General features: G+C 41.0%; 1 protein-coding gene across 4 annotated transcripts in view; it reads left to right on the top strand.

Annotated features, from left to right (window-relative positions):
- The first annotated feature begins 7,560 nt into the window (after nt 1-7,560).
- fam110b (family with sequence similarity 110 member B) overlaps nt 7,561-13,580 on the top strand; it is a 159,669-nt gene continuing 153,649 nt past the window's right edge. For 2 of the 4 annotated variants that reach the window (XM_041190092.1, XM_041190093.1), the window contains exon 1: nt 7,574-7,801. The gene's annotated coding sequence lies outside the window, so the exon portion shown is untranslated. Of the gene's footprint in view, nt 7,802-13,580 lie in introns of all 4 variants that reach the window. The other 2 variants (XR_005943332.1, XR_005943331.1) reach the window with 2 other exon arrangements.

The raw sequence follows: 13,580 nt of genomic DNA, 5'->3' as shown, positions 1-13,580 counted from the left end.
TGGTCACCACACTTTATGAAAGATGTGAAGGTCCTTGAGTGGATGCAGAGGAGGTTTATCAGAATGGTTCCAGTGATCAGGGGTATTAATTACAAGGTTAGATTGGAAAGGCTGGGTTGTACTCCTTGGAGCAAAGGATATTAAGGGGAGATTTGACAGAGGTGTATAAGATTATGACAGGATTAGATAAGGTAGACAAGGAAAACTTTTCCCATTAAATGATGATACAAGGATGTGGGGACACAGATTTAAGTTTTTGGGCAAGAGGAGATGTGAGGAAGAACAATTTTTATGCAGCGAGTGGTCATGACCTGGAACTCACTGTCTACAACGGTGGTGGAAGCGGAGACATTCAACAATTTGAAAAAGGTAATTTGATAGACACTTGAAGGAAATCAACTTGCAGGGCTACGGGGACCAAGTGGGGGAATGGAACTGATGAATTTCTCCGCAGAGAGCTGGCATGGGCTCTATGGACCAATTAGCCTCCTTCTGTGCCATAAATGACTCTATGATACTTAATCATACATGGCTGTTTTTGGAAAGTAAAGCTCTCGCCCCTTAAAGGCATGAATTGGTTCTTTATCACATTAAATTCCTTTTTGAAACTGATTATCTGTCATTTTACCCAGTAACAGTTTTGCCCAGTTCACTGTGGACACTTTCTATCTCAGCACACTGGGGTCAATCTTACCTATATCTAGAATCTTAGTAGCTGTTGTTACTCCCTTTCAAACACTATGTTGAACTTGATCATGTTGTAATCATTATTAGAGTTGGGCTGTTAACTAAATCTGGCTCATTGGTAAATCTAATGTGGCCCACTCCCTTAATGCTTCTTGACATATTGCTGCAGAAAACTATCCCTGACACACTCATCCCCCGTTAATACTCTGCCTTTGCTACATGCTTATCCAATCTCTATGTTTACACAATCTATCACTTCATAACTGCTTCAGGGGGGCAATACACAACTCCCACTGCAATCTCAAATTCTGTTCTATTTCTTAATTCTACTCATAAAGTCTGCACTGTCTGCTTTCTTCCTGTTTTATATTTTCCCTTAACATTAAGGTGATTTAATCCTTCATCATGAGTGCTACTCCTTTTCCTCTACTGTTTTCTCTATCTTTACTGTAGACATTATGATCTGCACATATACATATTCCAAACCAAACTTATAAATTAAATTATGCAATGTTTTATACAGAAGTTAACTAATCATACTTGTACATTGCATTCCCTTACTGCCTGTCTTCCGTGTGCCTTTGCCTGTCCCAGATTTCTGGACTGCTGTGACACCTTTGAAGCCCTTTTGAACACTAGTATCAACAGTCAATGATGGCCACTATCTCAGCTTGCATGGCAGCAAGCTGAGACTTCCTGACAGCCTGGGCTTCTACTGCAACACTAGGATCTCTGGTGGAAGTTGCTTGTGTTGCAAATGGAGGTGAGACAGTGACCATCAGATGATACATCCTAGTTAATTCCACAGGTGTGTTAATGGGGTTGACCACCTGTCCCATCCTGGAAAGGGTGGTCTCCAATCTGTGTGCAAAATTGGTTCCAGACTCTTCCATGCTCCTCAATATTGAACTCAGGCTTTCTGCCAGGCTTCCCAATATGCCAAACATTATGTTGTACACATCGATCAGCCTTTCTCTGCAGTCCTCAGCAGCAGAACATGTGTGGAACCTCGCTGGCACCTGTGCTATCTTTGCACTCTGCCATAGTTGCAGTGCACTTGTGCCTCACCACCTGCAGATCCCACTGACAATCTATCTCCTAAGGTTTGTGCAGTGTCAGTGTCTGAGCTGGTGGCTGTATGAGATCAAGAGATTGTGTGTTTACATCATCACTGTCTCCTTGGTCTTCCTTCACTGAGTTCTTGGGCATTTGAAAGGAAAAAGAGGCAAGGTTATAGAGGGAAAGTAAGATGTGCATGCTTAAACCAAATGCAGCTTGTAAATCAGAAAGTGGGATGAGGGGGAAGTGGGATGTGAGAAGGAGGGTTAGATATAAGGATGTCAATTTTGTCAATTGATTCAGATCCCCAGTGACCATAGCCTCAGTAATTACCCATGGCAAATTGCGAGCACTGTCTCCTCCGTGGGATAAAAAACATGCAGGCACGCCTCTCCCCTTCTGGTTAGTTCCTGCTGCGCATGGTTATGCATCATGTTCTCCTGCAAGAAAGAGGGAGGTCTGTCCATGAGTGTTGTCTGTTATGTGTTCGGATGATGTGGCTGTCATGGTTGAATAGCTGATAGTGTGCAAGCTGTGAAATGTGGGTGTGTGGCTTACAACAATCTGGAGGGTGAGGTGAAGCATGTGAACATTAGGCATGATCCTGATTGATACAGATTGTTGTAGGTGAGTGATGGGGTTCTGGGGAATTGAGGAGTGTGTGAGGCTAGTTGTACTGTCGATGAGATAAGGCAATCGAATATGCATTCACTGATGTTGGCCAGCTGTGTGAGGTCAATTAAACTTCTTGTAGCACTACAACCAGGTCCTTAGAGTTAAGCTCAGCACTGATCTCTGCTGTTATCTATTCCCAGAAGCTATTATTGTGCATCTGGAGATCCCCCTTAACCCACTGTGGTCACAGGAATGTCTCCTCCTTTCCATCTCCTCCACCACGACCTCCTATGTAGCACCCGAAAACCTTGATGCACACTCTTTCCCACAGTTAACCATTGTTCCTTATTGCAAAGAACTATTCTGAAAGCAGCATCTCCAGCAGCCATTCACCCTTAAGGGATGCAGGCTTAACTTTAAACAGTGCAGGCTGGCTTTAAGTAGTACTGGCATGTAATACTATTGAGCTCCCTGCTGATGAGTGGAGCCAATCAACAGTGCGGTTAGTGCTGGCTGCACGTAAAAATCACATAATGAGGAAGCAACACGGAGTTGGTGTGATGTGTGCAATACACTGAACAGGCACGGGGTAATCATGCATAGTGATCCCTGTGCCTGTTTTCAGGGGTTATTTAATTTAGCAACCCCCCACCAAGATTTCATCTCTCATTCTTTGTATATGGCTACTACCAAGAAACTGATGTCTTCAGTAAAGTTTTATTTAATCACCAATGCTGATATCTTAGAATGACAGTCAGTTTGACTGCTGCCTTTGCATAGCATGTAAAGTTCTAGTTAAAATGTTGTTGTTCTAAATATGAATTAAATAACCTGATTTATCTTCAGAATAAAAATGCTCTGCTTGGCAAATTGGAATTGTGTCTTTTGATTTTAGAACTAAATCTCTTACTTGACATAATATATTAATATAAATGGTATAGTAATGTTTGTTCAACTTACTGGTTATCTGCTTTAATGATCTAGAATGATTCTTCTGAGATGTTAATAATGTGGACATTCAGCAGCGCACAGTAAATTGCAAAAGATTTCTGATTACTGTGAATGACACGTAGCATCTAAAGATTAACTCATAACTCAAAAATGTGATTTGTTACCATGACTTTTTGATTTTCTCTCAGCATCATGTCATGATTTTTGCACTGTTCGCAGTACAGAAATTGACAGCCTCCCTCAGAGAGCATAACGGTAACCAGTATAGAAACTGGAAATGTCACACTAAAGCTGTAGAAGGTGCTCTTCTGAGATTGGAGATTCAATTCCATTGTTTTTGGTAGCTTTACTGCTTAGCTATATATCATTACTCATCTGGGAGTACTTGACAGAGAAACTGGGTTCCTGAATTCGGAAAACATTCCATTTTCCAGCGTCAATGTTCTTAATTTTGATGAGCAGTAACACTATAGAGCAAAAGGCCGACTATAATTTACCCACCAAGGGATATTGGCAAGCTTAGTTTTCCCAAATAAAGTAGTGACAGGGAATAATGGATACTTGGAAATGATTATAAGGCAGTAATCTAATTAGGCAGTTCAGTTGTGATAAACCACAAGAGCAAAGCTTGAACACTGACATCTGAACTGCAAGATTAAATTGACGCCTGGAAGTTATGCCAGAGTATCTATTATTTTTAATAACAAACATTATGGAGTTGTTCCATTCAGATTTAAATCTACTTTCATTCCTGATTCAGCTGAAAATTTGTGATTTTTAGAATTGTGAGACCTATGTAGAGTAGGTGAATCCTCTTTAAAATGACAATGATACTCTGGGAAGAACCTTCTAGTTAAGGGGATGGTGGCATAACTTTTTCCCTTGCTCTTCATCTCTTGGTTGTCTGCAACAAGTTGTGTTTTGCAGTGAGTGTTTTAAACCTTTCAAGCATTGTGATTTTCAGTAATAAACACACAGCAGACTTTTGAGTAAGTTTAAATCAAAAGAAAGGATAATATTTATTCACACAACACCCCACTCACTCCCTTAGGCACACAGTAAAGATGGATTCTAGAGACAAAGCATGAGTTTAGATTATTAGCAAAAGTAAGTCCATGATGTAAATCCCATCCAAATTTCAGTCCTTTAAAAATGCATATGCTTCAGGCCTAGATGGTTTCTCTCTCTTTGGAATGAATGGAAGTTCGAAGCCTCTGGCTCTGCGTCTCCAGACATAGTCATGGCCAGGTTTTGTAAAAACAAAGCTTTTCAGGTGAAAATGAATTAGTCCCTCTCTCTCACTGCCTGGGTTGACTGGTTGTTAGACAGATCCTGTTCTTCTTGCTAGAGGAATGCTTCATCTTGTCCAGCTGGTTGCAGACTGATCTGTCCCTTCTTGGTTCTTGGAGTAAAATAATTTGTGATCTGAGGTTGGTTTCAGTCATACGGCCCCATGATCAATACCTCCATTGTCCGCAGAACTGATTTGAGGTTAGAAGCCACTGCTGCACAATGGGGTTTTAATGGTGGCTTTTCACAACTGCTTGCAACAAATTGTTTTCTCCGCACCTTTCTTTGTTAAGGGTTCACAGATACTGTTTTTGGGAGGGCTATTGATTTAGAGTTTTGACAAATATCCAGTCATTAGGAGGTGTAAATTCATAAGGAATATCCATTCAATGGAGGGCACTCCACCCACGGTTAGGTACATTTAAAAAAACTTTCCGGAAGCATGTTCAGACATGAGTCAATCCTTTGTCTGTGCTTAAATCACAGAAGGTCACCTGAACCTCAGCAGGCATTTTGGGCAGTGTTCTGACCGCTTTTTAGAGTCAATGTTCAAAGTCCCCATTAACTGAAATCTATATCTTGAAAGTTGGGAATATGATATCCTTGCAGGCATGATGTGACTCTCACATTTTTGCATAATTACATGAAATGCCAAAGTGGAATTAATTACATTAAAAGATTGCACATTATGAGTAAATTAAACTTTGCCCAAGTATAATTGCAATCCTTCAAGAAACTTTCAGATCAGTAAGCAACAAATTTGTAGGGAGGAAGGTAGGCAAGGTAATTCCTACTTCACACCATACTAAGAGTTTTAATGATTCTATTATTTTATGTTGTATTTTGGAGAAATGTGCAGGATTGGATGTAAATTGGTTGCAGTATGGGATTATTTGAATGGAATCAATCACAAAAAAAACAAATTTGTATTAATCTTGCACTTTTAATGTAGAAAAATATCCTACTAGTACCTCAATGTCCAGTAACACTCTCATATGTGTGTCAGTGTTTCATAAATCTTCTTGCTAGTCTGTTTTAGAACTCTGGGATGAAAAAAAATCCATTCCTAGTGATTTGTTTCTTTTGAACCCTTCTAGGACTTTCCATTTTATTTATATCAAAGTCACTGATCTTATTTTGGTTATCTCTGGAACGATTGCTGAAAAATGTCCCCCCTGCGTCACCATTGGAATTGTGGTCCATTGCCAGCCACACTAAATATCAATCTCCTGGTGCCCTATATCCAAACTATCTCTGGTCCCGGTGTAAGTACCCTTGATGGGCGAACTTCAATTTCTTGCAGCACAATAAATGTCCCCAGTACATTGGTGATGGAGGAAGGCAACTCTTGTACATCAGTTTCAGCATGGCTGTCCTTGCTGCTGCTCATTCATGCCCTAGTTTGGTCAACAAAACTTGATAGATTGTGGACAGAAAGCATGGTGATGTTCTCATTTTACTAAGATTAATACATGGGATGTTGTGAAGCACCCTCTTGAAATTTGGTAGAAAATACCTCCTTCTTTCTTCCCTACACTAGTATGGCAATTATCTAGCTGGATGTGTCATGGCTCCTTTCTTTCTCACTTTTCAGTATTGCTTTCCTTCAGCCTTGCTTATATCACTTCAGTTGAATATAACAATTTGTAATACCTGTGTGCTTTGTACAACCTCATTAAAAATAACACAGAAAAAGTAAATTGTGGTGGTTTGATCTTTTAACATGCATTTCTATTCTAGAAATAATTAGTTTTGCTTTGTCATGCATGCATTTAGCAAAGCATATGTTAAACTATATAATCCTTAACAATGCTTTTGTTACCTTCAGATTTAACAATTTCAATGATCTCCAGGCCAGCCTTCCATCTTCCACCTGCCAAACATTTGAGCTCATCCAAACCTCTGCTGTTTATATCTTAACTGGCATTAAGTCCTGTTCAACCATTACCTCTGCGCTCACTGACCTACATTGGCTCCGGGACAACCAACGCCTCAAGTTTAAAATTCTCATCTTTCAAATCCTTCCATGGCTGTGTCCCCCCCTATTTCCAGAGCAACCTCCCCCCCAATTCTACAACCCTCGGAGAACTCTCTAACTCTAACCGTTTCTGCATATGCATTCTTTCATCCCATCATTGGTACCAATGCCTTCAGCCGTCTCTGCCCTAAGCTCTGAAATTCCCTTGCTAAACTTCTCCACATCTTCTTTAAGATGCTCCTGAAAACTTAGCTTTTTTTTCTGATTACTCTGCTGCAAAAAAGCTTTTGGACCTTTACTATGTTAAAAGGTGCCATATAAATGCACGTTGTTACTGTTATCACCGGGGCATTGTTGAAGCAATTGCAAAAATGTGTTATTTGTTACATTTGTTGATTTTTGTTGTTGAAAATAATACAATTAGAATAATAAATTAGGCGACATTATTTTGCCTGCTTTTGAATAAGTGGATTATAAATTATTTGAACATTCTCTCGCCTCCCCATCAACATTAACCTGATAAATAAAATATACACCGTCTGTCTTTACAGTAGGATATTTGGATCTGACTGTTCCATGGGATGGAAATGGCCTTAATTTTGTAGTAATGCGTATATTTACCTGCATAAAAATGTAAAATAAGATGTATAAAGGACTGAGTAAAAATGGTCGTCGCTTTTTCAGTATTTTTAACGAAGCACAGAGATTCATCCTTGTCTTGCTTTAACGCCCACCGTCGTCTAAATCTTTTCAGTAAATGATCACCCACTGCAATACGCCTCCAATTTTCCTTCGCAAACGAGAGCACTTTGCCTGATTTAGGCGACTGAACCATTAAATAAGGGGTGCAAATTGGCAAGCGTATTCGTCATGTTAAACTTCTCATGGATTTATTAGGAGGATCATGTCAGCGGGTATTATTCTTCCTGTGTAGCCAGACTCTTTTTGAAGTAGATAATCTGAGTTGAAATATTGAGGCGAGGGAGGAGTTGTTGTTGGAGGTTTGATCCCCTGTGTTGCTTGTTGGAGGTGGCTGTGCTGCTGGAGTCTGGCTGAGTGTGGAAGCAGCTTCTCTCTCTCAATATCGCTGCTGGAGCTGGGTTACAATGTTGCTCTGGGTTACAATGCCGAGTTACATTGTCTCTAGCTCAACCTGATCCGGCCTCCGCTCCATTCGCACCCCCACCAAGAATTAGATCGCAACATACATTTTCTTTGGTGGTAAGTGAGGTTTGATTTAAAAAAAAACACAATGCAAACGCGGTTTGGCTGCATTTCTACGGTTGGTGGATCCCAGCTGTGGCTCCGCTTCCTCGTCCACTGGAATTGTCTGTGGGGGGGGGGGGGGGGGGGGGGAGAGAGATGGGCAGAAACGCCTCTTAACATTAGAGAAGCTTCTGTCATTTTCCAAGTTCATAAGATCTTGGAGGAGCAGTCAGTCTTGCTTCGTGCCGCCTGTCGCTCTTTGTGTGTATGTTTTTTTTGAATGAAGTGGGAAGGTCATGAGTGGAGTAAGAAAAAGGAAGTTCCAGCCGGCATTTGTTTAGGAAAATGTTTAACTCTAGGTGCCACTGCAAGCTCTTGAAAAGGCGAGTAGGGGAAAACGCCGTTACGTATTGTTCATGGATTTAGATTTGCATTAGGGTAAAAGCCGGGGCTGTTACTTCAAAGTAAAATCTCTGAGAAAAAGGTTAGAAGGGGGGAAGTGCTGGGCACGGGGCATCTATAAGCTGTAAACCTTGTTTCTTCAGAAATTCAAATGCATGTAAACCGACCTCTAAACATTTGAATCATCTGAACTTCGGGAGTTGGCTGTGGCTGGGCAGAATATTCGGATTCCTATAGCTGAAGTAACGTAAGAGCTCATCTTTTTTATTGAAGGTGGCAGCAGTATTTAAATTATATCACTGAATTGTTACAGCGCAGGAGGAGGTCATTCGGCCCGTTGTGTTTGAACCGGCTCTCCGAATGAGCATTTCACCAAGTATCATTCTCCTGCCTTCTCCCTGTAACTCTGCACATTGTTTCTTTTCAAATAATCATCTAATTCCCTCTAGAATGCCTTGAACCTGCCTCCATAACATACTCAGGCAGTGCATTCCAACCACTCGCTGTATAAAAAAAGTTTTTCTCATATCGCTTTCTTATTGCTTCTTTTGCCAGTTACTTTAAATCTCTGCCCTCTCGTTCTCGATCCTTTCACATATGGGAGCAGTTTCACCCTAGCCACTCCGTCCAGACCCCTCATGATTTTGAAATTGTATCTCTGTCACAACAGCAGAAACAATCCCTTCAGAAATGTAGGGAAGCTTGTTGGCATGATAGAGGTAAAATAATTTTAGTATTGGGAATCCTTAATCATCAGAACCTTGAATCATTTTGATGATCCCTGAGCGTAGGGGAACCAGGAAGCATCCATTGCTGAAAACAAGTGACATTCAAAATCGACCTGGATAAAGTAAAATGTTTGATAGTGCCAGCATTAGGGACAAGCAACCAGAGCACTTGCTTGGGGCCCCAGGCCATGATATAGCAGGGCATGTGGACTAGAAAATTAGGTCATATGTGCAGAGGACTGGAAATACGTTAATTTCCCCTGATAGATCACCTTAAAGTGGAGTAGTTTAGTTTGTGATGCTTTAATTTGATGAAGTGGAAGTCATCCAAAAGTGTGGGTGAGATAGGAGCCTCCCTCCATACATTAGCCTCTGCCAGAGGCTCCCATGAATTTAATGCTGGAGCTCTGGTTTGACTTGGATGGACAGCAGGAAAGAAGAGATGAAAATGTGCACCACCTTGGACCATCTTGTGGGACGTTGGGTGCTTCGAGCAGCATGCAGTACTTGTGGAAAGGTCATCATCAGTTGGTGTAGAACGTTTGCGTTGCAACAGGACTAAGGAAAGCTTAATTAATTGGTAAATTATCTCTGACTTGAAGACCTAGTCAATATCTTTTGTCCTGTAATAATGAAATTTGATTGCAAATGCTAGCCGTGTGACCATATTTTCTAAACTGAATCTGAGAACACAGGATGGGAGCTCAGTGAAGTAACCAGGATGGAAAACGTAGGTTGCCAAGTACAGCAGGGGAAACATTTTAAGCAGCCTATATTTTAAGAGTTGCAGATATACACTACAATTGACAGTATATGCATATAATTATCACACCTGATACGTCATACTGTTGAAGAGCATTCAGATGCCCTTTATAAATAATACAATAATGTTGTTCAGGAATGTCAGTGTTTTGTACCCACTCTTTATGTGGCTAGTCTGTTGGCTCGACTTGCAGAAAAAAAAATCAGTAACAGAACTTGAGCTATCACATTCTGTAAGAACAGCTTTATGTTTAGTGATACCTTCACTTTCTTTTATAGATGTCCTTGCCTCCATTCCAAATGGAAAATGTTAATTGACATATTGAACATAATACAAATGTTTCTTCCTGATTGCTAGTAAATATGGAAAACCCTTTTGAAATTGACTGTTAAAGCAGCATTACATTATTTTTTACAACACCATTTTCACTTTACACAGAATCTTGTGTGTTTTCTATTTCATACACCATTCAGTCAGTGTGGTAGCCATGGCAACTGCAATAGTGCTGTACAACCTATGTCATAGATAATAGTCATAATAATAGAAACATTCTGAATATTTCTCAAATTTATAATTATTTAGGTGTTTATCCAAGATGATTGTGCTGCAACTAATTTATACATTAGTCATAATCCAAGACAAGATTTAAAATTCAGGGTATTTAGGGTGAGCTTTGTGAAACAAGGAGTCCTCTGCGGACATTGGTTGTTCAGGGACAGAGGACCTCATCTAGGGACTGTCCCTTTACGATGGAGGCATATGGTTACATTACCTAACTAGTCACCCTAAATTATATTAAAACTGCAGTTAAAGCTAAGGATTTCCTGTGCACTGCTGCAGTTAAGGTTCAGAATGAGATGTTCTAGTGTATATAAGAGGTAGCTAAATGTAATGGATACAACAAAGTCTATGGGCCTTGACAACATCCTGACTAGTTCTGAACATCTATGCAACAGAGCTAGCTGTTCCCATACCAAGCTTTTCCAGCACAGGCAAATATGACACTGACATTAGCCCAACAATATGGAAAATTGATCAGGCATATCCTATCTGCAAAAAATAGAATAAATCCAAACTAGCCAATCTTAAACCCTCTCAGCCTGCTACCAGGCATCAGTAAAATAATGGAAAAACTCATAAACAGTGCCAACAAGCTACATCAACACAGCCTTGATTCATTTAAGGATGCAATAATTGAAGACCAGAAGGAGAGGTGAAAGTAGCTGCCCTTGACATCAAATCTACATTTGACTAGGTATAGCACCAAGGAGTCCAAGCAAAACTGAGGTCACAGGGGTGGGGGGGCAGTGGATTGTGGGGGGTCGGAGAGAAAATCCTTCAGTGGTTGGAGTCATACCTGCTACACAGGAAATGGTTGGTTATGGTAGTTTCAGAAATTAGAGGCATTGATATGGGTAGGGAATTGATTACAAGGTAGGAGATAGACAGTAGGTATATACTCCAGTTGGCAACATAAGCCTTGTAGTGTTACCAAATAATCAGTGTTTCACTGTTTTTATATGTTACTCAAGTTAATTGGATGAAAGTCATATTACCAAGCTGGGCGGAAGGGAGAGGGTGGAGACGGGGTTGGGAGGAGGATAACCTTAAAATTAGAACTAGGTTGTTTAGGGGTAGTGCAAGGAAATACTACTACTCACAAGGAGGAGTGAAATTCTGGGCTAAACTAATTGAAAATTTTAACAAAATTAATCAAAAATTTTTGGTAGGCAAGGGAAGTAAAGGACACAACCAAGATGGGTAGATGGTGTTAAGGTACAAATCAGCTGTGATCTAATTGAATGGCAGAACAGGCTCAAGGGGCTGATTGACCCACTCTTTTTCGTGTGAGACCTGTCATTGTAGCCCAAGTGTATAATTGCAAGAGGTTTTTTTATGGAACGATCTTCAACAGCTTCAATGATCCAATCCTTATAATGGGATACTGAGAAGGGTAAGAGGAGCAATATTGTGAGAATGCCATCAACTCCAAATTACACACTATCCTGACTTGGACATGTATATTGCTGTTCTTTCATTATATCTGGGTGACTATCATGGAATTTTCTAATCAGCACCATTGTAAATAAGTTTGGGGAGTTACAGGTGCAGATTGCCATGTGGAAATATGATGTTGTGGCAATAGCGGAAACCTGGCTCACGGAAGGGCAGGACTGGGTATTAAATATTCCTGGGTACAAGGTGTTCAGAAAGATAGGAAAGGAGGAGGGGTGGCGGTATTGGCTAAGGAGAGCATTGCAGTGCTGGAGAAAGAGCATGTCTCAGAGGGTTCAAGGACAGAATCAATTTGGCTAGAGCTAAGGAACGAAAAGGGTGCAATTACATTGCTTGGTGTAGTCTGTAGACCGCCAAATAGTGAGAAGATATAGAAGAACAAACCTGCAGGGAAATTACAGAGAGATGCAAAAATTACAGAGTAGTTATTATGGGGGACTTTAATTACCTGAATATCAACTGGCATGGTAGTGTAAAGGGTGGAGAGGGGTAAGAATTTCTAGATTGTGTTCTGGAGAATTTTATACAGCAGTAGGTGTCCTGTCCAACAAGAAAGGATACACAGTTGAACCTTGTTCTTGGAAATGAGGTGGGCCAAGTAGATCAGGTGTCAGTGGGGAACATTTAGAAGACAGTAATTATTGTATTGTACCTTTTAGGATGATGATAGAAAAGGATGATAGGCAATTTAGAGTAAGAATAATTAACTGGATGAGAGCTGACTTTAGGGCAAAAACGGAGCTGGACCAGACAGACTGGAATGAAAAAACAAAATCAAAAATACCTGGAAAAACTCAGCAGGTCTGACAGCATCTGTGGAGAGGAACACAGTTAACATTTTGAGTCCGTATGATTCTTCAACAGAACTAAGGAAAATTAAAAAAGAGGTCAAATACAAGCTGGTTTGGTGGGGGGGGGGGGGGGGGGGGGGGGGGGGGGGGGGGGGGGGGGAGGAGAGGGGGTCCGGTGGGACAGGTAGAGCTGGATAACGGGCCAGTGATAGGTGGAGATAACCAAAAGATGTCGTAGACAAAAGGACAAAGAGGTGTTGAAGCTGATGATATTATCTAAGGAATGTGATCATAAAGGTACAGATAGCCCTGGGGGGGGAGGGGGGGGGAGGGGGGGGGTGGTGGGGGGAAGGGATCGAAATAGGCCAAAGGGCAGAGATAAAATAATGGATGGAAATACATTTAAAAATAATGAAAATAGGTGGGAAAAGAAAAATCTATATAAATTATTGGAAAAAAGGGGGGATCGGAAAGGGGGTGGGGATGGAGGAGAGGGTTAATGATCTAAAATTGTTGAACTCAATATTCAGTCCGGAAGGCCGTAAAGTGCCTAGTCAGTAGATGAGGTGCTGTTCCTCCAGTTTGCGTTGAGCTTCACTGGAACAATGCAGCAGGCCAAGGGCATGAGAGCAGGGTGGAGTTTTGAAATGACAAGCAACAGGGAGGTCTGGGTCTTGCTTGCGGACCATGGGACAGTAGCAACGTGGATACAAAATTGGCTGAGTAATAGGAAACAGAGGGTAATGGTCTGTGATATTTTTCAGACTGGAGGATGGTTGAAGTGGAGTTCCCCAGAGCTCGGTATTGGGGCCCTTGCTTTTCTTGATATATGTTAATGATCTAGATCTTGGTGTGCAGGGAACAATTTCAAAGTTTGTGGATGATACAAAGCTTGGGAGTGGATAGTGTGGAACCTCAAGAGGACCTAGACATGTTGGTGGAGTGGGCAGATAGGTGGCAGATGAGGTTCAATATGGAGAAGTGTGAGGTGATGCATTTTGGTAGGAAGAACATGGACAGACTAAATAAAATAAGGGGTGAAATTTTGAAAGGGGTGCAGGAGCAGAAAGACCTGGGTGTATATGTGCAAGATC

The sequence above is a fragment of the Carcharodon carcharias genome, chromosome 6 (genome assembly GCF_017639515.1).
Source record: "Carcharodon carcharias isolate sCarCar2 chromosome 6, sCarCar2.pri, whole genome shotgun sequence".
Classification (NCBI taxonomy): domain Eukaryota; kingdom Metazoa; phylum Chordata; class Chondrichthyes; order Lamniformes; family Lamnidae; genus Carcharodon; species Carcharodon carcharias.
This window is presented reverse-complemented; position numbering and strand designations above follow the sequence as displayed.